Consider the following 26,323-nt stretch of genomic DNA (forward strand, 5'->3'; position numbering starts at 1 on the left):
TCACCTTCAGTCTCCTCCGGTCCTTACAGCACCATTGTCGGGAGAAGATCTACTACTCTACATTGCGGCAACTGTAGTGCTATTGTAGTCGAGCGCGGCGAGGAAGGCAATGCGTTTGGAGTGTAGAGGCCTGTGTACTTCGTCAGCGAGGTACTCTCCGAATCCAAGGTACGATACCCGGCAGTTTAGAAACTCTTATACATAATTCTGATTACATCGAGAAAGTTGCGACATTACTTCGACGAGTACAAGATCACTGTGATTACGAATTTTCTGTTGGTGGATATTCTCCATAATCAAGATGCCACGGGGTGTATATCAAAGTGGGCAGTGGATCTGGGGGCTTTGTGTATTGACTTCAAACCACGCACTGCAATCAAGTCTCAAGCTCTAGTCAATTTTATGGCTGAGTGCAGAGAGAATCAAATTCCAACTCCAGTTGACAAGCCGGAGCACTGGACCATGTACTTTGATGGGTCTCTTAAGCTCGAATGGCGGCGGTGCTGGAGTCCTATTTATTTCTCCAAGAGGCGAACAACTGAAGTATGTCCTCTAGATCCTTTGGGAGGTATCAAATAATGAAGCGGAATATGAAGCACTGCTTCACGGACTACGTTTGGTGATATCACTAGGCATCAAGCGACTTCTTGTATATGGTGATTCACTTCTAGTCATTCAGCAAGTCAACAAAGAGTGGGACTGCAACAAGGAGACCATGGACGCTTATGTACAAGAAGTGCGCAAGCTGGAAAGCAAGTTTTCTGGCCTGGAGGTTCATCATGTGGTACGAGAGCATAATGTTGGCGAAGATATACTGTCCAAGCTAGGGTCTACTCGTGCATAGGTTCTAGCAGGAGTCTTCATCCAGGAGTTAAAGCAGCCATCCATCAAGTCCTCACCTCAGGTAACCACCGATGCGGGCCTTCAACACCCTGATTGGGAGGTTATGATGCTTGGAGAGGACTGGAGAGAGGCTTATATCGATTTCATCCAGGATCAAAGACTACCAGCGGGAATGGACGCAAGAAGCACTGAGGCAGCTCGTGTCATGCGCAGAAGTAAGGGGTTCGTCCTAGTCGACAGTAAGCTCTACCGGCGTGGCGCACGATCAGGTGTGCTCATGAAGTGCATCATGAAAGAAAATGACTATGACATACTGCGGAGATACATGAGGGCGTTTGCGGCAACCATGCAGCTTCAAGAATGCTGGTGGGGAAAGCATACAGAGCTAGTTTCTGGTGGCCCACCGCAGTGTCCGATGCTGAGGACCTTGTGCGGAGATGCCAAAACTACCAATTCTTTGGCAAGCAATCTCACGTCCCAGCTCACAGTCTCATCACCATACCACCATCCTGGCCGTTTGCTTGCTGGAGCCTTGATATGATTGGGCCCTTCACAATGGTGCTAGGCGGTTTCACCCATGTATTGGTGGCTATCGACAAGTTTACCAAGTGGATCGAGTACAAGCCGATAGCCAAGCTCACACCAGATCGAGTTGTTGATTTCATCTCCGATATCTTGCATCGCTTTGGCTTCCCGAATACCATCATCACGGACCTAGGATCAAACTTCACGGCCAACCAGTTCTGGGATTTCTATGAAAATGCGTGCATCAAGCTCAAATATGTCTCTGTTTCACACCCAAGGGCCAATGGTCAAGTCGAGAGGCCGAACGGCATGATAATTGATGGCCTCAAGAAAAGACTATATGATGAAAACAACAAGAAAGGAGGAAAGAGGATACATGAATTGCCACATGTCATCTGGGGGCTCCGGACTCAGCCGTCCAAAGCCACAGGACAAACACCATTCTTCCTTGTCTACGGCTCTGAAGCTATCTTACCGGCCGACATCATGTGGAAATCCCCAAGGGTTGAAATGTACAATGAAGGCAAGGCGGATGTAGCAAGGCAGTTAGAGCTCGACTTTGTCGAAGAGGCTCGCTGCACCGCTCTTGTTCAGTTAGCATGATACTTGAAGGGGATTCGGCGATATCACGATTGCAACATGAGGGAACGGTCATTCAGTATAGGCGATCAGGTCCTACGCCGCATCCAAGACGAGTCCGGCTTACACAAGCTCAACTCAAGGTGGGAAGGTCCGTTCGTCGTCAAGCAGGTTACAAGACCAAGGTCGTATCGACTACAATACCCCGAGGGCCAAGATGTCCCGAATTCTTGGAACATTCAGAACCTACGCAAGTTCTACACATGAGGAAGCATACGGGGATAGCTGTTCTCCGAACGCCTAGCCGGCCTTTTTCTTCCGAATCAATTTGGAGGCTACATGTCACAAAATTCGGAATGTAAATTTTTCTATTAACAGATGGAGGCTACGGCCACGTTCATGTTTTATATAAATCGACTTCTTGTCATGAGTTTTGACGGAGGCTACGGCCATGTTCATGTTTTATCGACTTCTTGTTATAAGTTTTGACGGAGGCTATGGCCATGTTCATGCCTTATATGAATCGACTTTTGCCATGACCTTTGATGGTCGTTTGCGATGATGATCGCATTTTTCCCAACAAGTTCAATCCGTTCGATTGGTTTATACCTAACTTGTTGGATGGGCTCACATGAGGAGCAGTTTCGACTACGCCCAGAGTCATTGCACTCAGGGTAGTTTCATTTTTCTTGCCATAAACACGGCAGTCTCGCGACGATGCTCGCGTTCTTTCCTAACTGGTTAGACCCGTTCGATTGGGTTATGTCTAACTTGTTGGATGGGTTCCTACTCGGAGCTACTACGACTACTTCCAGGGTCGCTGCACCCGGGGCAGTGTCTACTACTTAGCCTTTAAACTTGGATGACAATTCAGTTAAGGCACATATAAGTGGAGACATCAAATAAAACTATATATACAAGGAAACGAGTACTTGTTTTTACATCTCAATCCTGCAGTACACTATTTACTATCTATTCTGCTACAGGTTGGGTTTCTTGGAGGTATTCGTCGAATTGTTCTTCAGAGCACTCCGTAGCCACACCATGCGCAAACGCCTCTAGTCAAGCCTCCGGCCAAAACGATTTTACAAAGGAAAGAGCATGGCTGACACACGCGACATGGGCTTCAGTGAGGAAACTGACGACCTTCTGCGGCGCTCCGAGAAGTCGCTCCAGCAAGGGCCGCTCGCCTGCTTTGCCGTCTTCTTGTGGGTCCACCATGTCCACAAGCTTCTTGGCGGCCCCCCTGAGGCCCTCCAGTTCCTTTTGCCGCTGTTCCTTCTCCTCGCCCAACATCTTGATCCGCTGAAGGCAATCGGCGAACTGTTGTTCAGAGTCGGTGATTACCTTCTGCAGCTTCTCGACATCATCTGTACGACAATACAGCATATTCTTCATGTCAGTAAGCAGCTCTTCTTTATATGTTAAGATTTTCCTAAGCTTTGCGGTGAAGATATTTTCAGAATCCAAGATAAAGTTTTAAGTGAAAGTACTCGAGGGAAGAAAGGGCTTGCCTTGGTGCGCCTTATTTTGTTCCTTGAGTTGTTCCTGGAGCTCGGAGTTGGCCTTCTCGAGAATGTGCAGATCGCTCCAGCTTCAGTTTGTCAAGTTCTCTTTGAAGATAAATGTTCTTTGTCAGCTCTTCGGATATGCGCTTTTCGTTGGCAGCGAGCTCCTGGTGGCCACTCACGACTGCTTTCAGTTCTTGGTCTTCTTTTGTGAGTGCTTGATCACATCCTGCATAAGGGGGAGGATTAAGACAAGCAACTCGACAACGTATACTGGCAGAAGAGTAATCATGTCTTACCAGGGTAAAATTGTACAACTCTTTGGAGATCTTCTTGAAGATCTTATGTTGTCATCCGTCAGAATTGGATCGTCCACCAGATCTGTGGTGATGATGTTCTGGTATCTGTGTCCGGCCACCAGCAAATCTCCAGGGCTCCTTGAGGTTCCTGCGGCTTCTTCAGAAGATGGTTGTTGGGCACCTGCAAGTCAAGATGCATTCAGTACATAATGTCTGTGGTCTAAGCAGCTAGCCGTGGGCGGTCAGACACTTACCTGTGCCATCTGCAGGAGTGGCATCAGGGGCCTCAACTTGCTCCTCACCACCAGCTCTGGCTTCGGCTTGATGGGGCTCGGGGGGTGGCAGGTCGGGCAGTGTTGTGTCCACCTCGGGGGCTGGTTCCTTGGGCGCAGGCTCCTCTGGGGCTGGTGGCTCGGGGGCTGGGGTAGCTGCGGCAGGCTTTGGCTTGTGCCTCATGTCGCTTGCAGACCTAATGAAGCAGAATCAGTTATATTATTACACAAGTTGAGAAGAACAGGATGTTTGTTATGCAAGAAAAGATCTGTACTTACAGTGAAGACTTCTTCATGACAGCTTTCTTCACTCTTAGAGCATGTGTTGTTTCAACCACGGTACTCATTGCTGTGGCGGGGTCACACCAGCTGGTGGCACGGTGCCCGCCACGGCGATGGTAACCGTTCCTGTCGAAGTAGTCGATGGGTCTATTCCCACCTCTTGGCGTTTGGGGTCGGGAGGAGAAGCAGACGGACTGCAAAACGACAGTGTTAGCATGCAACAATACTGATATTTGACAATTCAACAAGGCAGCAACTTCATACCTGGAGGACTCGACTACATGCGCTTTCCGCTTGCGCACTACCCGACGACCCTACGGGACCAAACGTAGAGTTTCAGTCAACTCCACGGATGGTCCGGGGGAGTTGTTCCTTCTCGCCTCCCCTTCGGCTTCCCTTTCTGCCAGGGGGGCTCCCGCTTTTGGTGATCTCACTGCCGGGCAAAGCCTCGGCTGCTTGAGCCCTCTTCGCTTCGGCTGCGGCACTGGGGAGAAGGTGGTCTGGTCGAGGGATGTCGGGTTGCGGTGGGTAGCTTCGGTACAACTCTATGTGTCCCCATAGAAGATTTTCAGTTAGCAATGGCAGAACAGCATAACTTGTTCTAAAAAGAAGTAGTCGAATACTTACCGGCTTCAGAGGATTTGGCATAGAAAACAACTGCAGAACGTAGGGCACGGCGTCCACGTCCAGCAGCACTCGCCTGACCCGGATGAGTGCGGCGTCGTTAGTCAATTCTTCTGCGCACATCCGAGAGGGATCTTCAGCGCCTATGTACTCGAAGCCTAAAGTGTGGCGTTGTTGGATTGGTTGGATCCAGCGCTTCAAGAAAGAGAATATTACGGACGCTCCGGTCACCCCTATTTCTTTGTGAGCTGCTATGATGGCTACCAACTCGTCGACTTGGTCCAGGTCTGCTCTGGAGGGCTCGGTATTCCACTCTAGCCTCACGATAGGGGGTTTGCTGGATTTTTCAGGAAGCTGGGGTTCATGGTTTTCAATGTAGAACCAGTGGTTCTTCAATCCAGGAATGTTGGAGGGGAATTTATAGGAAAGGTACCTATCACCGCTTGCTGCCTAAGCTGGATGCCGGCGCCCCCTACAACGGATAGATTTTTGGTTGTGGGTTGTGGCTTTATCCGGAAAAGGAAGTGGAAAAGATCCCAATAGGGTTCGATTCCGAGGAAAGCTTCACAGAAATGGATGAAGATTGCAATATGGCAAATGGAATTCGGGTTGAGATGATGGAGCTCAAGCACGTAGAAATAAAGAAGGCCAAGGAAAAAGAGCAAGAGGGGAGGGCCAGAACCCGTTTGGCAAAATGGTAAAATGTGATGATTTTGTCTACATTTTCCATGAAAAAATGTTCGCAAAAAGAGGGGCGCCAGTTGACAAGACTCTTGCCTTGGAGCAATCCCTTGGAAACAAGTTTTTTGAGATCCTTGTTGGAGCACTTACTGTGAGTCCACTCCCCAGACGGCGGCTGCGACTCCTTCTTCTTCCCATCCTTCTCAGATCTCTTGGGTGCCATTTTTGGATCCACTAGTCACGAGTTGCTCGGGGGCTACGGGGAAAGGGACGAAGAGATTTGGCTAGGATGGGGCTCTCCAAGGGAGTGAAGGCGAAGTGCGGCTCTGATTGGGGAATTTGGAAAATTCTTGGCGGATTGCAGATTGGAAGCACAGTTTTTACTTGGTGTTACCGCGGGGTTAAATAACTAGCGGCTGGATACAGTTTTACTGTTTTGAAGTTGAAGAATTGTTTCAGGGAATATTCGGAAGATGAGGGGTCATTTGGTGGATTGTTTAGATAAAATATTCAATTAATTATTTTTTCAGAGTTAATTGTCCCGAGAAAAGGGGTTTTCGAATTCCGGATCTAACTTCTGTCATTTGTACCATCACACCAGTTATTTACCTTGGGAATATTTTTTCACTGCATGCCACAACTTTTGGATCCTTTTTTCCAAACCTGAGAGATTTGGATTTAAGGCTCGGGGGCTGCGGGATACGTGGCATCGACTACTTATTTTTTCGAATTTATTTGAAAAGTAAGTAAGGAAGATTCAAGACTATTGTAACCCTCAGCCTGATTCTCCGATTCAACCTAAGGCTCGGGGGCTACTCCATATGGAGTGTGATTTTTCAGTCGCACACCATACCAAAGAAGTAATTCGGGGGCTACTCCATATGGAGTGTGATTTTTCAATCGCACACCATAGCCAAGAAAGTAGTCGAAGAAGAACTTCAAGACGGAGCTTCAAGAGAAGCCGAAGACTGCTTCAAAAGTACTCGAGAAGCCTGCAGTACTCAACTACGAAGAGCTTAGGGGCTTGTCAGACCCGGGGCTACGGGATTGTGTACATAACATAGTTTAAACAAGATTAGGAGATAAAACCTGTCTTATCTCTTATTTAAGTTGTTCTCTACTCGTATGAGTAGCAGATAAAGCTAGTCGGTACAGAAGCAAACTACTCGAGTTGTATTCGGGTACGATTCCTTGGCTAGTATTGGACTAGGATTCATGTAACCCTATCCTCCCGGATATATAAGGGGGGCAGGGACCCATTCAAAACAGAACATCTACACCCAAGACAATACAAACCACCATACAGGACATAGGGTATTACGCACCTCGCGGCCCGAACCTGTCTAAGTCTTGTGTTCCTTGCATCTTCGAGTTCCTGATCTCGGCGTCTCCTCACCTAAACTTACCACCTTGGGTATACCCCTCGGTGGGCAGCTGGTAAAACACTGACAACATCATGTTCGATCAATTAGCCGGAGCCAAGGTATTCTCTAAAATTGACCTTCACTCTGGATATCATCAGATAAAGATTAGGCCTAGTGACATTTCAAAAATGGCATTTTCCACCAGATATGGACTCTATGAATATCCGATTATGTCTTTTGGTCTTACCAATGCACCAGCATATTTCATGTATCTTATGAACTCAGTCTTCATGCCAGAGCTCGATAAATTCGTTGTGGTATTTATCGATGATATTCTGATCTATTCCAAAAATGTAGAAGATCATAAAGGACATCTCCATGTCATTCTTCAGAGATTGAGAGACCACCGTTTGTATGCCAAATTCTCCAAATGTGAGTTTTGGTTGGATACAGTTAAATTTCTAGGTCACACCATCCCCAGTAAAGGCATATCTGTCGATCCAAGTAAAGTACAGGAAGTACTGGATTGGAAGCCTACTACTTCAGTCCATCAAATCCGCAGTTTTCTTGGTCTAGCTGGCTATTATCATCGTTTCATCCATGACTTCTCTAGAATAGCCAAGCCCATGATAGAATTACTGAAGAAAGGATTTAAATTCTCCTGGAAGAGAAATGTGAAGAAGCATTCCACACCCTAAGTGCACATCTCACTACTGCTCCAGTTTTGGCTCAACCAGATAATTCCAATCCTTTTGACGTTTATTGTGATGCTTCAGGTATTGGACTTGGTTGTGTACTTATGCAAGACAATCGAGTAATTGCTTATGCATCACGAGCACTCAGGACTCATGAACAGGACTATCCTACACATGATCTGAACTTGCAGCTGTTATTCATGCACTTAAGATTTGGAGACATCATCTGATGGGTACTAAGTGCAACATTTATAATGACCATAAGAGCCTCAAGTACATTTTTACGCAAGCAGATCTAAATATAAGGCAAAGACATTGGCTAGAACTTATAAAGGATTATGATACAGAAGTATAGTAACATCCAGGCAAAGACAATGTAGTTGCGGATGCACTTAGCCGCAAGGCGCACTGCTCTTGCTTATCAGTAGAAGCCTTCAGTGCAACTCTCTGTTGGGAAATGAGAAAACTCAATCTTAAGATTATTCCTCAAGGTAGTTTAAATAATATCGCAGTTGAGGCTACACTTAAGGATAGTATCATTATGGCACAACAGCATGATGAAGGGGTCAAAATCGTCAAGCAGATGCTAGCCCAAGGAGAAGAAAAGTACAAGTGCTTCCAAGTGGATCACAAGGGGATTCTATTGTTCAATGAGCGTATTGTTGTACCCAAGGACCATCAGCTTCGCAAGCAGATATTGGACGAGGCACATCTGTCCAAGTTCTCCATGCACCCCGGCAGTACCAAGATTGTGGCAGAACCAACCTGAATTACACCGGCTCAAGTACGCAAGTCCACTCTCAAGGGCTCCAACGTACTTCAAATGGTGTAATCTCTTGGCCTATCGGGTAACGTCCCGATAAACCACCGAATGCAGGATCAAACAAGGTACCTCGCACGAAGGCGAGTCCAGAGATACAACTGCCATCATATTTTATATCACAAGCATTTATATTACAAGAATTTTTCCATTAGTAGTATCAGTTCTTAAACTGATAGAATTTATTACAAACCAGTTCGAAGTTTCAAGTTCACGGCAGCGGAGTTTAAAATACAACAACTATACACGTTGCCAGTATGAACATCATGCTAAGCCCTGGCATGACATCACTCGGTACAATCAGTGTTGGCCGGGGACGGGTCCCATTCCACGGACCAACCATCAGGCAGAGCATGAGGCCATGGTACAGGTAGAGCAGATTCCTCAGGGGGATTACCTAAACAAAAGTCACAATACAAGACTGAGTATTCTAATACTCAGCAAGGCTTACCCATTTCATGGTATACTTAGCCCTGTAACTAGACTTATGAAGGCTTTAATGGTTATGGGTAAAGTTTTCAGCTGAAAAGCAACAAAGATTAGATCCTTAATTTCAAATTTTAGCTTTCAAGTTCTATATGATTATCCATTCTAGATAAGCACATATATATTCAAGCATGGTAGAATCTTTAGCCAAACATCATCTTTGATAACCATAAAGTTGCTCTTGTTACTCTATGTAGCAAAGGGATCAAGCGGTCTCAATCTCCGCGAGAAACGGACAATTCCTGAATCGAATTTCAGCCTTGCAAGGGTGAACCTAACTCACACGCTTGGAACATCCAGAGATCGTTCCGAAGCAACCGTTTGCCTTTCATTCCGACTCGTGGATCAGATCCACCACAAGCGACTGTAGGACCATACGCAAATCCAATATGCAGGACGTATGTCTGTAGAGCGACTACATGACCATACTCCTGTCCGCCTGTGTGAAACGTACGCCTACAGTGTGCGTGACTGTAGGACGTACTCACATCCGCTGTGGAACGTACTCCCGCACGTCGGTGCGTGTGAGAAAAACCAAATTACGAGAGGTGGGAGGTATGTCCACTCCTCGGGCCGATTGGTTACTAGGCTTACCGCTTACCATATTTCGCGGCATGTGGCTAGTACTTTCAAATGCTTAACCACCGCTACCACACACTGCGACCTTAGCCAAATTCATCAACATAGATGGGGTATCATCTCAACCATGATACTTCACATAAATCTCATCCGGCATCCTTATAGTGATTGCAGGGATGTAAACATTGCAACTCCTATATCGCGCGAGTGATAGGAAATCACCCAACTTCTACCGATCCTATTAGCAGAGCATCTATGTGATAAGGACTCAAGCACAATACATTGGTTCCTAGGATGCAATGCATCTAGGGTTCCATTTCATCTCCTAGACTTAATGCAAGATATAATATATAAGTATAAGATTGCATAATGTAGTAATTTGAAATACTGGGTTATGCACCGGGGCTTGCCTTCGTTGGTGGGGCTAGAGTCAGGGATGTTAGTATTATTATCTTCCGAACTTTGGTTCGGGGCTTCAGATAATCCCTTGGTGACGTTCACTTGGTCTTCAGAAATATCCTCTGCAGACTCCTGGAAGATCTCGTAGGTACCGTCTACGGAAGTAATTGTATCTACATGCAATGCAACATTACATTCAAAGTGTGCACATAAAACTATTTTACTTCACGATAAAGTTGCAATCCAACACTCATTTAACATATTACTCATATAACAACTAAAAAGATCTGAAACTAAACATAGGTAGTGTCACACCCGATTTATAAGAACATAAACCGAGCAATCATATATGCGCCAGGATTAAGTCATGCATATATACAACAGAATCATCAAGATATAACAACACGTATCTCGAAATAAAAGCGTATAAATCATAAATGAATATCTTTATTACAACTGAATCAAGAATCAGTTCAAGGAATGCGGAAGCGTAAAATAAATACATGAAGAACAGGGCGCCATAGGGACGTCGGCTGGGTGACAATGCCTAGAAATCATCAAGTCCGCGGATGTAGTCCTCCACGTCGCCTGGTACTGAGCAGCAGTCGAAGATATCCTAAAGAGAACAGAAGAGTAGAGGAGGCAAGTGTGAGTACACAACTTGTACTCAACAAGTATAACACAAACTATGAGCCTCTACGGTTAGCTGACTCAACTGCATTAGCTTTTAATCTTGGCAAATTTTATTAAAGCTAATTGATACTAGTGGATGAATTACCATAACCCAAATTACATAATAATTAATCAAAATTTATCATGAGTCTACTGAAAACCAAGCCAACCACCAAAGGTGCACCCCACTAATCAGACAGAGGATCTGGGCTGCTCATGACTGTGAGCACGGCTAGTAAACCAATTTTACACTCTCGAGAGGTTGCACAACTTTACCCACAAGTCGTGAGCTACGCTAGTTGTTCATCACACTTCCTTAGGTGAGATGACTAGAAAGCACACTACGAGACCGTTACAAAGGATCACGTTAGTAAGGTGTAACTGCTAAGGTTTCTGGATCAGCAACGATGAGGCCCACCTCACGGGGGTACAAGCACACAGCACAGACCAAGCCGGAGGAGCAGGGACCATTGAAGCTTACCACCCCTCTTGCCCCGCAGGTAAGTTACTCCCAAACCAAAATGACCTAATTAGTAAGTCAAGACCGTCCCATTCCAGTCTTGTGGTTGCGCGGTTGTCCCAGGTTGTCGCTCTATGAACCGGTCCTTATAGAGAGTGGCCAACCAAGCACTAAGCACCATGCTGGCCCCCTAAACCATGTTTCTAATAAAACATCTTTTAACGAGACGTGAGCCGCTCAAGCACACAGCATAGAGGGCCACTCTCAAAATCAAGTTGCATATGTCATTAATCAAATTTAATTACAAAGGACCATTATATGTGAGAGCGCAGCACCTAGCACAACTAACCAAAATGCAACCCAAGGTATTAATATACAGGATAAAAGTGGCTAGGAAATCCTTATAGGCGTACAGTATTAAAATGCAGTATGAAATTGTATTTAAAAAAATGATAGGATGTTCATGTTATACTTGCCTTCCTCAAAGTTCTCCTGCTGCTGCTCAAAGGGCTCTGAAGAAAGTGGCTCCTGGTACTCCTCCGATGGCTCAACGTCTACTCACGACCGAAATGCCAAAACATGGTCCACACATGCACATACATGCAAACAATGGCAAAAGATAAGAAACAGTACAGCAATACAATAAAATAGCACATAACACTAAGCTACTGAAACACTAAGCTCCGTGATCGCGAAAACCACCTAAAACGGAGTTAAGACGCGAAAACTAGGGCTAAAACCAGATCCAAGGACTTAACTGTAAGAAAACAGGAGGTTCTAGGGGTTTCTGTGCGAAAATTGAGGGCTTAAACCTAATTAAAGGGTAGACTTAGGGTCTAATCCGCGAAAACACAGGGGCTGAATGCGGACCCAAAATCTAGAAAGCTCAGGGGGCTCCAGTGCTAAAAATAGGACTTAAATGGAATTTCTTTTGAACAGGGGTGGACTGCAGGTTGATTTCAAATAAACCCAGGGACTCTTTAACAAAATGCCAGGTCAAACTGGTACCTTCTAATCTGGGCCACTGGATCTAGATCCAACGGCTCAGACCCGATCTAAAGCGCGAACCGGCATCTAGGGTTTCAGCCGTTGGATCGGGATCTAACGATCCGGACCTCCTCGTAAGCTAGATCTAATCCTGGGCATTGGCTTCCGATCGGACGGCTCTGGCGAAGAGGTATGCGGGATCTAATCCTGACCGCAACTCGGGATCGGACGGCCGGCACGCACTACGAGCTAGGGGCGGCGGCGCCGGGTCACCGGAGCCATTTCCCGCGGCGGAGGTTCGCCGGCGTTGGCCGATCTCGGCCGTCCGGGCTCCATTTTGGACGAGGTCTGGCCCGGGAGGTAGAGCTCGACACGGCGAACACATCTGGGTACTCGAGATGGCTGATTAGGGTTCGGGTTGGGGCTCCCACGGCGGGGGCGGCACTGGCTCTCGGAGGCGAGGGGAACTCGCTCACGCAGAGGAAAAAGGGAGGGGAAAAGGGCACGGCGTGTTCCTTACCACCCCAGGACACTACGACGGCGGCTAGAAGTCGAAGATTGGCGGCGCCGGGGTTGAATCGCGATGGCGCAGGGGCAGATTGGCGGCAGCGCACCCTCGGCTCGAGCGACGGCACGACGACACATGGGTTCGGGGAGAGCTGGGAGGTGTAGAGGTGGCTGAGGGAGGGCGCAAAGGAGTGGCTGTGGCTAAGAAGGAGCTAGGGCAGCCTCGGCGTGCGGGTCGCCCGTGCAACGGATGCCGCACATCCCGCGGGTTCGTTGCGGCTCGCCCAAATCGGGCTCGGGTGGGCTTCTAGAGGGGTCTAGACGTGGGGCGGAACCGGTGTGCAGCTCGGGTCGGATGCGGTGCGGGGGAGAGGGCCCAGGTGCCGGAGAGCGGCCGGGGTGGAGTGGCCGGCGAAGCAAAGCGCGGTGTGAGGAAGAAGGAGAAGAAAATGACAGGCGGGCCCGGAGTGTCAGAGAGAAGAGAGAGGGGAGGCCGGCTGTTGGCTTGGGCTGGGGCAAGTGCTCGGCCCAGGAGAGAGAGAGGGAAAAGAGAAGGATGGCGCACGCAGGCCTTTGGGCTGGGGAAAGGAGAGGTGGCCAGGCCGTGCGCAGGTGATTGAGGAGAGGGGAGAGTGGGCCGCGCGAGGGGGAGAAAGGAGAAGTGGGCTGTGGGTAATTGGGTTGCTGGCTGGGCTGCTTCTCTATTCTTCCTTTCCTTTTTCTTTTTTCTAACTCAAACTCTAACCTATTGCATTCAAATAAATTTGAATCCAACCCTAACCACACAATCAAATAAATTTTATGCACCAGCATGAATGCACAAACATGTTGAGCCTAAAAATAAATTTTAATCCTTTGTGTAAATTTAATTAGGTTAAATGCAAACTAAACACATTAAATCCTTAGAAAATTAATGGAGCCAAATTAAATCCATTATAAATCTTGGAATTTTACATTAGGGTGTTACAGGTAGAGCTTTAGGCGGACAACTAATTAAAATTGACTATTTGTTGAGGATTACAACAGAGCTGATTGGAAACAACAGGGTTTTAGCTGATAGAATCGGCAAATGAGGGAGTTATCTACATAGTTTTTAGGAAATCTGCTGATTTCTGTTTGGAAGAGAAATCGGCAGGAGCGGTCCCTGTGTATGATCAGAGGGGATTAGCTGATTTGGGTTCACCTGAGGTCAAATCGGCTGATATAGAGAGGAACGTTTAAGGTACAGTACTCTAAGGATAGGAAAAGGAAAGATCTTGCCGATTGGATTATCATCATGTTTCTGGTCTATCCGATTGGTTGGTGCATTGGCCTTGGCCTTAACCGATTCATATGCATCAGGTCTAGCCGATTGGATATCTACTGGTGCTAGCTGATTGGCTAAAGCTGTATCGGCCGTGCCTAATAGAGACTCTTACTGTGCTAACTTGCCGATCTGTGGTGGTGTGTTTCGGCAGGTGCAGCCGATATGTCATCTAAATCGGATGTCTAGCTGATCACTGCGCGCATCGGCTTAACCGATTTGTGTTTTTAGCAAACTAGTTGATCTGTGAATATCGGCACGCTAGTCGATTAGTGTATGTAACTATTCAATATTGGAAGTAGCCGATTGTGCAACAACTACTCGACTCGTGTAGCATGTAACTATCCGATTGCGCATTGGTAAACTAGTCGAGAGTGTGAACATTAGCCAAGCTGATATGTGCGCATGTACTAGATTTGTGAATCGGTACAAGTAGTCGATCAGTGCATTTGCAAACTAGTTGATTAGTGAACATCGGCTGAGCTGATTTGTGTACGTGTACTAGTCGATCGGTGAATCGGCATACTAGTCGATTTAGTGCATCGGCACATCAGCTGATTTACACATCGGGTAGAACTAATCGAGTGATATATCGGCATAGCTAGTTGATTAATGCGAGTGACTAGCTGATGGTGCATTGGTAGACTGGTTGAACTATGCATCCGTACGGTCTATGTCTCGGTGTATTCAGTCGATTGGTGGGTTGGCTGTGTAGCTAGTTTTCACCCTTAATGTTCTCCTACAGCTATTGGGGTACATCAGCCGTGTAGCTGATTGTCTTACTCTGCACTAACTTTGCCTAACTGAGATGTGCTTAAGTGTTATCCTAGGTAACTAGGTGCGGTTGCATCGACTTGATTATGTCAGTACAACAATCGAGTGACGTACAGCCGATGGGTGTCCTACAGATGTGCAGCCAAAAGGCATGTGGCCGATAGGGGTGTGTTCTATGGGTGTATAGCTGAGGGGTGTGTGGCCAAATATCTTAGCCGATAAATCGGCCGATAGAAGTGTGTTGGCAGAGAGGGGTAACGAAGGAATTTGATACAGAAAGGGGCCCTAAAAGATTGCAAACTAGACACGGACAAGGTCGTGATAGAAGAGCACGAGCACTCGTGTGAAAGGGTTAACTAAACATCATACATGTCTATCACAAAAATATGAGCTAAGACTATCAAACTTATCAGCAATGCAAAATGAAAAACATGCTATGTACCAAACATATCATTCACTCTTCTACTGGGCAGTTATTTATCGAGTATAGACTAACTTAACTAGCTACACTTAAACAACATGTTTAATTTCATAAAATAACTAGGGCTGGTTTCATTTTAACCTAATAGATAGGGTTTATACACTAAGCATCTGATCTTAAGATTAAGATCTGATGCTACAAAAATTATAACAAACAGAACCAACAGAATCAAAATTACCCTAAAATTTTCAAAACATTTTATGCAGTAAATAAATCAGAAGAATTATTTCCAACTGTTAACACCTAGAATATATTTTATATTTTAGAACAAACCACCTATAGTGCTGGAGCTATAAATTTAACTCAGCACTGGCCAAACATAAACATAGCTTCTACAAATTTACCAGAATTTATCCTTAAAGAAATAGTTCTGATAAAATAAACACAAACAACACTATTATATCAAGATCTATTTATATCAAGAGTTTCAGACAAGATCACGTGCTGAAACTTTTGTGGACAAGTTATAATACTCAGAAACATTATTTCAGAATATTTTCCTAATTTTTCATGAACCAAAACTTTTATACATGAAATAACTTCAAACTCAAGCCCAATTTCATAGCTTGAGTCACACAGTGCTTCTGTTCCTAAGATTTTTATCATGGATTACATGTGCTAATTAGAAGCTATGGGAATAGATTCAGCTATACACATCAACAGAATCATCCCTGAATAAATTCTAAAGATTCAATCAACATAGTACAAAGGTACTTAAAATCTTTGGTTAACGATCAATACTGGGTCTACAATTTTTACACAGATCTACACATGGTATGTACATCTCATGTTCCAAAAATCACAGGCAGCACAAGCATAGATCATGAGATACAATTAAATCACTCATTTCCTAACAATTAATCTAGAGTACAAAATAAACAGAACTAACTTAAGTGCATAACAGAAAACTTGTAGATATTGACCAGTATAACTCAGAACAATTGAGTTTGCTATTTTTAGAATTTTCTACAAATTTCTAGGAATTTTCAAAGTTCACTAAAATAGATTTGAAAGACTCCGACTACTTTGCAGAAAGGACCCTAGAACTTTTCAAATCGAGGCAATCAAGTCCTTGGCTGGACTTGACAGAGGACAGGGGAAAGGCTGCAGCATTCTGGCGAGGGGAGTCACCGGCGGCGAGGGGCTAGGGGTGGAGGAGCACAAGGAAGTAGAGGGGGACCTCGGGCGGCGTTCAGGTAGAGCTGGGGTGGTCGGAGGCGGGCCGGCCACGAAGCTCTGCTCCGGGCGGTGGCGGCAGGTGGCGGCGGTGGTGCTCCGGCGGTCGTGAGCGGCGGGGAAGGGGTTGGGGAGCTTCAGTGTGCTGTGGGGAAGCTAGCTGCGGGGTCGATTGGAGCCAAGGAAGGTCCGGGAGGGGTGCTCCACGGTGAGCAGGGGGTGGCGGCGGCCATGGCATGCGGTGGCGCCTCTGGCGCGCGGGCAGGAGCTTCGCCTGGCTCAAGGAGAAGCGGAGCAGGTGCGCGGCGAGGCGAGGCAGCCTGTGCAAAGAATCGCAGCGGGAAGGCGGAGGATGGCCGGAGATTAGGGCTCGACGTGGAGGTCCGAGCATCGCGGCGAAGGGCACTCAGGCGGCTGACAGCTCTGTTTGAAGTAGAAAGGAGAAGAGAAGCCGAGTGCGGAAGAGAAAGGAGAATACCTTGGCAACTTGCTCACTGGCTTAAGTAGAAGGATGAGGAAGCAAGGGCACGGTACGTCAGGCGGCGGCAAACAGCAGCCGGCAGGGCTGTAACACCCTAATGTAATTTTCCCAAATTTAAAGGAATTTATTTGGGCTTAAATAAAGTTTCCAGGGTTTTCCTAATTTATCTTGCATTTAAAGTAATTTTATAACACAAGGAAATAAAAATTTATCATAGGATTAAATTGTTTGTGCATTCATGCTGCAGCATTGTTTTATTTGTATTGAGTTTATAGGTTTGAATTCAAATTGTATTTTGAATTCAATTAGATTTGTTTGAATAGTTGAGTGTGGAAAAGAAAAGGAAAGAAGAAGAAAAGAAAAAGGCCCAGCAACCCAGCAACCCAGCAGCCCAAACACCCTCTCCCTTTTTCCCTCGGGCCCCTTTCCCCTCTCCTTTCCCCGCGTGGGCCGCGCCGGCCCATTTCCTTCCCAGCCCGAGCCGCGCCCTCCCTCTCCCCTTCCTCTCTGGCAGCCGGGGCCCGCGCGTCAGCACCCCTCTTCTCCTCCTTCCCCCTCTCCTCCTCCTTCCCCGGCGCGCAACGGCCCGAGATCCCCGGCGACCTCCCCTCCTCTGGGCCCGCACGCCGAGGCCTCGACCCCCGCCCTTATTTGGCCCCGCAGACCCTCCCCACACCCTCTGCCTTACCCCGCCGCCACCCAAACCCTAGCTCGCCGCTCCTGCACCGCTCCACCGCACAGAGCATCTGCGCCGACGAGGCCACGCCGTTCTGCCCCACCCCTGCCCCGCCGGAGCCGCACAGCAGCATCACCTCGACTCCTGGAGCGTCACCGAGGCCATTGTCCCCGGTCCGAAGCCCTACATGCGCCAGATTTCACCCCGGAGCCATTACCGCCGGTGAGTCCGCTCCCGAGCAATTGCTCGCCGCCGGTGAGCCTCACACCTTCCTGACCCACCTCTCGGCTTCGCAGATCGACCCCAAGCCCGATCGTGGGATCCAAACGCTTGGAGCATCGCCGCATCGACTCGTCCACGAGCACCGCACCGCCCTCACCGCCGGGCACCGCCGTCGCGCCCCCAGCAGGCCGTCTCTATTCGATTCGGGCCTAGGTGAGCCCCATCTCGACCTGCACTCCCTTTTGCACCTGATATCGTGGCCAGTGGATCACCCCAGGGGCCGGAACCGCACTCCCGCGGTACGCCGGCGAACCCGAGCCACCTCTCCCCACAAGCCATTCCCCCCGGCCGATGCCGCCTCTTCCTGAGGCCACCAGTGGATTACCCATTCCGCGCTCATACTCTACGGCCAAACCGCAGGCCAAAAGACCCGCTGTCACTCCAGATTGCCTGCTCCGACGAAGTTCCGGTGAAGCGCCGCCGCGGAGACGAGCTCCGGTGACCATCCCGCCGCCCCATGCGCCCTTTGGCTCCGAGCCGTGGGATCCCAGGACGAACGGTTAAGATTAGGACGTGCCACGGTAGATCAGGGTCGTCAGATTAGGATCCAAGAGTCCGGATCAGAGGATACCGGTTCGCCCTGGGTTTTAAATCTGGGCCGTCCATCTCCGATCCAGCGGGAGGTATTAGATCCGAGGGAAGAGAGAGTCAGGAGCGTCGGATCTGGATCCGACGGGTGAGAAACGCGCGTACCCCTTCGCGGGAGAGATCTAATCTGGGCCGATGAGATTAGATCTGACGATCCAGATTAAAGCGTACCCCTTCGGCCTAGCATTCTTGCTAAAGAGCCCCTGTCTTTTGGAGGAATCAACCCGCAGTACCCTCTAGTTCAAAAGTAATTATGGTTAAGTCCTGTTTTATTCGTCTAGGCCCCTGAGTTCTTCAGAAATAAAACCCGCCATCCATGTCCTGAGTTTTTGCAAGTTAGACCCCAGATCTAGCCTTTAATTAGGTTTAGGTCCTCGGTTTTTGCAGAACCCCTTAGAATCTCCAGTTTTCTTACAATTAGGTCCCTGAATCTTGTTTTTAGCCTAGGTTTTACGTTTTAGCTCCGTTTTAAGCGCTCCTTATACCCACGCGATCGTTGTAACGTGTAGAATAGTTCTAGCATAGTTCTGTGTGCTGTTTCTATGTAATGTTGTGATGTTTCTTATATTTTGTCCTTGTTTGCATGTATGTGTATGTGCTGGACCATGTTTTGGCGTTGCGATCGTGAGTAGACGCGGAGCCTTTGGACCAGTACCAGGAGCCGCCATCTTCTGAGCAGTTTGAGCAGTAGCAGGAGAGTTTCGAGGAAGGCAAGTGTAACATAAACATCCTATCACTTTTAAATACAATTTCATACTGCATTTTAATACTGTATGCCTATAAAGACTTTCCTAGCCACTTTATATCCTATATATCCTTTGGGTTGCATTTTGGTTAGTTGTGCTAGGTTGCTGCGCTATAACACACTTGGTCCTTTTTAACTAAATTTGATTAATGGTATATGCAACTTAATTCTAAGAGTGGCCCTCTGTGCTGTGTGCTTGAGCGGCTCACGTCTCCTTAAAAGATGTTTTGTTAAAACATGGTTTAGGGGGCCAGCACGGTGCTTAGTGCTTGGTTGGCCACTCTCCATAAGGACCGGTTCATAGAGCGACAACCTGGGACAACCGCGCAACCACAAGACTGGAATGGGACGGTCTTGACTTACTAATTAGGTCGTGTTGGTTCGGGAGTAACTTACCTGCGTGGGCAAGAGGGGTGGTAAGCTTCAATGGTCCCTGCTCCTCCGGCTTGGTCTGTGCTGTGTGTCTTGTACCCCCGGAGGTGGGCCCCATCGTTGCTGATCCAGAATCCTTAGCGGTTACACCTTACCAACGTGATACTTTGTAATGGTCTCGTAGTGTGCTTGCTAGCCATCTCACCTAAGGAAGTGTGATGAAAAACTAGCGTAGCTCACGACTTGTGGGTAAAGTTGTGCAACCTCTCGAGAGTGTAAAACTGATATATCAGCTGTGCTCACAGTCATGAGCGGCCCAGATCCTCCGACTGATTAGTGGGGTTATCAACCTTTGGTTAGGGAGATTCCCCGGGTGGTTTTGGTTTGGATGGTTCTCAGTAGTTCTTAATTAATATTGATTAATTCCTTATGCAATTTGGGTTTATGGTAATTCATCCACTTATAGTAAATAGTTTTAATAAAATTTGCCATGACTAAAAGCTAATGCAGTTGAGTCAGCTAGCCTAGAGCCTCATAGTTTGTGTTATACTTGTTGAGTACTAGTTTGTGCTCACACTTGCCTCTCTACTCTTCTGTTCTATTTCGGATATCTCCAACTGCTGCTCAGTGCCCGGCAACGTGGAGGACTACGTCAGCGGCTTCGACGACTTCTAGGCGTTGGTCTCCCAGTCGACATCCCTGTGGCGCCCTACCTTTCATGTACTTTATTTTACGCTTCCGCAACTCTTGAACCAATTCTTGATTCGGTTGTAATAAAATAAATCATTTACGATTCACATTAATGTTATTCGTGATATGTGTTGTGATATCTTGATAATTCTGTTGTATATATGCGTGACTTGATCCCGGCACATATATGATTGCCCGATTTATGTTCTTTATAAATCGGGTGTGACAGGATTGGTATTAGAGCCATATCGACTGTAAGATGAAGCCTAGATAGAATTGGATGAGTTTAGAACTTCTTTTCTCTTGCCTTGCTTCCGCAAATCTTCAAACATCATTTCCTACTTCTATTCCTTGAGTCTTAAGTTCTTGATTTGCTATCTCTCTTCTGTCTCTTCTGAGAAATAGCTTGAGTTTTCCGTAGACGTTGGCCTGAGTGTCTAACCCTGTAAGCTATAAGTTTAGGCTATCCCTATGAAACTGCGCTAGAAGGAGTGTGTTGGTCGAGTAGTGTGAAAAACTCGACTAAGTTGTGAATAGTGAATGTTTGTTATTGTGCAAATGTTTGATTTGGATTTTTGGATTGATTGCATAGTCTAGATGTTAAATTTGTTCATGCAAATCAACCCTAACCCAACTCGAACTAGATAATAAAATTGAGTGTGATAGTTCATGTATTTGTACGCTAGGAAAATATTTTGTTAGTGTGAAGTATGTGTTTGTTTGTATAAAGCTCGTGTGTGTTTATGTGAAGCTTTTGAAAATTTAAATGCAAGTAAAAAGGGTATTTTTGTAATTACAGAAAAACCCAGGGTTGTTTTTGCAAAATGTATTTGGAGAAGGATAATTTTGAAATAAGTGAAGGGTGGTTTTGCAAACGTGTTTTTCATACAATTTATCCCCTGTAAAAAGTTATGTAATTATCCGAAAGTTGCATTTGAAATGTGTGCGTTGAAGTGTGCAAAAATTTTGGGTAAAGTGGTAAAAATAAGGGTATTTATATGATTTTATAAGAGTACAAGTCCTTTTATGCAAATGTTTGATTTACAAAAGTAACTTTCAAATTTACTCAGGACTAAAGTGTAAAAGTGCAAGTCAGCATGACATGTCTATCCAATCATTATGACGAGTCTATCCCGTCATCATGACGTGTCATAAATGCTTGCATTTAAGTCCTGAATTTTATAAAGTTTCATTCTTTAGAACGAAAGCAATACAAATCCGACTTTTGTTCAAAACTTTACGTGTAAAGATGCAAGTTGTGAGTTTTTGAACTTGGGCCCTAAAGCAATGTTGTAGAGTTTGAAAAACTCTCCAACTTTCGTTTTGGGCGTTTCTTCATTTGGATTTTAAATCAACGGAAAATTTTGTTTTACAAATAGGTCCCTGCAGTTCTCTGATTTTGCGTATACGCCCTTGGAGAGTCCCTTTTGTCTTTCTTCTCTGCTCTCTCTCTTCCCCTTATCCTCTTCTGGCCTTTCTATCCCTCACCGGCAGCACAATTCTTCTTGGCTCTATGTTTATCCCCTCCTGCCTTTCTTCCCCTCTCTTTTCCCCATGGCGGCAGCGGCGCTGGGCGAGCAGCCCAGGCCGGGCGCGGCGGCGCGCAGGCAGCCGCGGGAGCAGGCGGCTCCAGGCGAGCAGGCGGCCTGGGCGCGAGCGGAGGCGCGGCTTGGCTCGCGGCTGGTGCGGGCCGGGTGCGCAGGCAAGCGCCGGCGCTAGCGCGATGCGGCGCGGCCCGGGCGGGAGCAAGCCGGCGCGCAGTGCAGGGGCCCAGGTGGAGGCGCGACCCGAGCGGCGAGCGCAGCCAGGAGGTAGCGCGAGCGGGTGGCCGCAAGCACAGGCATGGATGCTGCCCAGGGAGCAGCGTGCAAGCCGCGGCAGGTGGCCGCGCGGGCTGGCAGCGGCTCGGCTGGGCGCTGCGCGTGCGCGAGAGCCAACGGCCAGGCGAGCAGATGCAGGTGCACGGAGCGGCGGGGCCCAAGGCAGCAGGCGGCGGCTTGGCCAGGCGCGTGCGACAGGTGGGAGGAGGATTGACGTGGTGGAGCGGCTCGGGTGGCAAGGGCCAGAGTGGGCGCTCGGCGGTTGCAGCGCGCAGCAGGCGTGGAGTCCCAGGAGCAGGGCGCCGACGGCAGGCTGGCGGCCAGAACGGAGCGCGCGCGGCGAGTGAAGGCGCGCGGATGGCAGTGGCTCGGCGCAGTGGTGGGTGGTGTGAACTGGAGCAGGCGAGGGCCGGTGCAAGCAGAAGAGGCGGCCGCGGTAGGAGCTGGGTGAGCGGAGCCTAGGAGCTGGCAGAGCGCAGATGTGGAACGGCACAGGCGGAGGCATGCGCTGGAGGATGGTGTGCGGAACGCGCGCGGGCGGCAGGCGTGCGCGGCGCGGAGATGGCCCGCGCGGGCACCGTGCCAGGCGGCGGCGTGGGAGGCTTGTGCAGGTGAAGCGCGGCGCTGGCGGCCCTGTGCAGCGCGGAGCGCAAAGGTGGAGCAGTAGCGCTGGGCTAGTGTAGGCGTACGTTTGCGGCTCGGAGTGAGCGCGCGCAACATGGTTTAGACGATGCAAAAGCTTGGGTGCTGGAGAGCCAGTGCAGGTGCTGGAGCGGCAGGAACGTGGGCGGCGCCGAGCGGGTCGTGTGAGCGTGCGCGCAGTGGCGCGCAGAGCGGATTCAGACACGTGAGCGACAGCGCCATGCGGGCCAAGGACGCGCGCGGTTCGAGCGTGCGCGGGGGCAATACGGCAAGGCAGAAGCAATCGACACCGAGCCCCTGCGTAAGAATCGGCGGTGCGTAGCGGGGCTTTTGCGCGAGAAGCGGGAACACGGTGGCGTCGACCCTGACTACGCCACGGTGATCTTTGGTGGTGCAGGAGTGGCTGTATTGAAGATGCAGTTAAGGTGTTCGACGAAATGTTGGCCGCGGGAGAAGTGATGCCAACTGCGGTGATGTGCAATGTATTGATCGGAGGCCGTCGAGGAGAGGGCAACGGAAGGCACGACCCTAATGCAAGCAAGACCACAAGTCACCACGGGGATTACCCCTTCGACCATCTTCCACCTACGGCAACCCTCCCCGACAAACTTTTTCATCATCCACGGGATCTCGTCATCGTCGAGCTTTTCTCTTCGCCGATCCTGTTCGCCACGGGAATTCACCTTTTACCCGTTCTTCCTCCACATCCGAAATTACCTCAAGGTTTGGCCTAACCTACTGAATCTTCTTAATGCCGGCAATTCCTTTGCCGGGATATCGTCGTTAACATCCTGTTATCTGTTTTCCCGGACTAGGGACTTGATTGCTACGTTTTAGAAAGTTCTAGGGTGTTTTCTGTAAGATTGCCAGAACTTTCTTTATTTCAAATCGATGAACTTCTACATTTCATAGATTTTCATAGGAAGTTCATAAAAATGTAAAATCAGTTTCGTTTGAAACCCTAAGTCAAAACCTATAAGTTTTAAGTTGTGATCTTGAGTGAAATTGATGTGTGGTTTAGGTCAAATGTTAGGGAATGAATGTTTTGTTGTGCTTTATATTGTATGCTTGTGTTATAACTGAAAAGTAAGCCATAGAATATAGATCTTAAATAGAAATATGTGATGTTTCGTTAAACCTTTCATATGAGTGCTCATATCCCTGCCATCAAGACATTGTCCCCGTCTCGATTGCTGCTTCTTTAGGTTCCTTGTCGTATAAGGATCCCCGTTAGTTCTTGTGTGTCTGCTACTTAGCCAAAACATCTCTGCGGCTATGCTTCAGCGTTGGCTATCATTTCAGCTGCTAAGCATCCGCTTTCCTTGAGTCTAGGATGTTTCTGTGTAATAGCTGTCAGTCGATACTTCTATCATCGATCGATTAGCTGATATGGTTGTTACCTTTCTAGTATCGGCTACTACCGATACAATTCTTTTAATCTGTTCTGTATCGACTGCACAGAGTCGATGTATCGGAGAAACACACACGATCTTAGGGTTTTTGCCATCGGCCGACCCAAGCCGATTTTGATTGCTTTCCCATACCGGTCAAACACGGCCAATCGATCCTTAGTTTCCCCATCCTTATCCACACACTTCTATCAGTCGATTTATCGACTGAGAGGTCGGTTTTATACCTATCGATCATATACCCTTAACCACACCCCAATCGGCTGTACGTCACTCAATAGTTGTGCTGACGTAATCGAGTCGATACAACCACACTTAGTTACCTAGAATAACACTTAAGCACATCTTAGTTAAGACCATTACTTTAGGAATCATCCTTCTACCAAGGTAATCGATGCTTTCATCGATCATCTAGGAACCCGATGCACCTTTCCATCGGCTAAACCCTCGTTGTTTCCAATCGGCTCTGTTGTGATCTTCAACGAGCAGCCGATTCCAATTAGTTGTCCACCTAAAGCTCTATCTAAGTTTAGTTTTAGATCTTTTTAGGTGTAATGTGAATAGTATGTTATAAGAGTGTTGGATTGTAACTGTATTGAGAAGTAAGGTAGTTTTATGTGCGCACTTTGAATGTAATGTCGCATTGCATGTAGATACGATTATTTCGGCAACGGTACCTACGAGATCTCCCCGGAGTCTACGGAGGATGTTCCTGAAGACCGAGTGAATGTCACCAAGGGATTAACTGAAGCCCCGAACCAAAGTTCGGAAGATATTGACATTTCTGACTTCAGACCCACCAGTAAAGGCAAGCCCCGGACATATCACACTACTTTATTTACACTGCAATCTACGTCTATTTATCTACACTTATGCATTACGTCTAGGAGTTGTAATGAAAACCCTAGATGCATTGATACTAGGAACCAATGTATTGAACCTGAGTCCATATCGGCTAGATGCTCTGCTAAATAGGGCCGGTAAAAGTCGGGTGATTTCCTATCACTCGCGCGATATAAGAGTTGCTTGTTTACATTTCTGCAACCACTATAAGGATGACGGACAGGGTCATGTGTTGTATCATGACCTGAAGGTTTACCCTATCTGTTTTGTTAAAAGTGGATAAGGTCGTAGCATGTGGTAGTGGTGGCTAAGCTTTTGAAAGTACTAGCCACATACCGCGAAATATGGTAAGCGGTAAGCCTAGTACCCGATTGGCCCGGCAAATGGAACGCGTCTCCACCACTCGACTTTTATTTTATGTTTACACGCACCGACGTGTGGAAGTACGTTCTGCATGGCAGACAGGAATACGGGTTTTGTAGTCGCGCTACAGACGTATGTCCTGCACGAGTGATGTGCGTACAGTCCTGCAGTCGCTTGTGGTGGCCCCGATCCATAACCTGGAATATGAGGGAAACGGTTGCTTCGGAACACCCTGTTGGTATTCCAAGCGTGTGTGTTAGGTTTACCTTGCAAGGTTAAATTCGATTCGAATCGTTCGCCTCTCACGAAGATTGAGACTGCTTATCCCTTTTACCACATCGAGTAAAAAGTGTAATTGATGATGGAATAATCTTGATGGATGATAATCTATATCTTGCTTGTTTAGTATAGGTGCTTACCTAGAATGGCTAATCCAGCTAGAATCTGAAAGCTAAAACTTGAAAGTAGGTTATACTCTTTGTTGCTTTTCAGCTAAAAATAAACCCAGAACCCTTGAAATGCCTTCATGAGTCTAGTTATAGACTAAAGTATACCCAATCCTGGATAAGCCTTGCTGAGTATTAGTATACTCAGCCTTGCTAGTTTTATATTTTTCAGGTAAAGCCTTTGAAGATCCTACTCTTCCCCTGTCTTGGCCCTGTGCTCTTCCAAATGGTTGGTCCGTGGAATGGGATCCGTCTCCGGCCAACACTGATGATACCGAGTGATGTCGTGCCTGGGCTTAGCATGACATCCATCTTGATGACGTGTCGTAAGTCATCGCGTATGTTTTCCGCTGCTAAAAACCATAACTTTAACAGTTTGTAATGTTTTCTCTAAATTTGAAAACTCTTGTAATGTAATTCTCTGTGATGTAAAATATGATGGTGACTATATCTCTGGACTCACCTTCGTGTGAGGTAACCTTATTTGATCCTGTGTATCGGTGGTTTATCGGGGCGTTACCCGACAGCCCAAGGGATTATACCGTTTGAAGCACGTTGGTGCCCTCAGAAGTGGACTCGCGTACTTGAGCCGGTATAATTCAGGTTGGTTCTGCCACAGCTGGTATCAGAGCTATAAGGTTACTCTGGAG

Source organism: Panicum hallii, chromosome 2 (assembly GCF_002211085.1).
Source record: "Panicum hallii strain FIL2 chromosome 2, PHallii_v3.1, whole genome shotgun sequence".
Classification (NCBI taxonomy): Eukaryota; Viridiplantae; Streptophyta; class Magnoliopsida; order Poales; family Poaceae; genus Panicum; species Panicum hallii.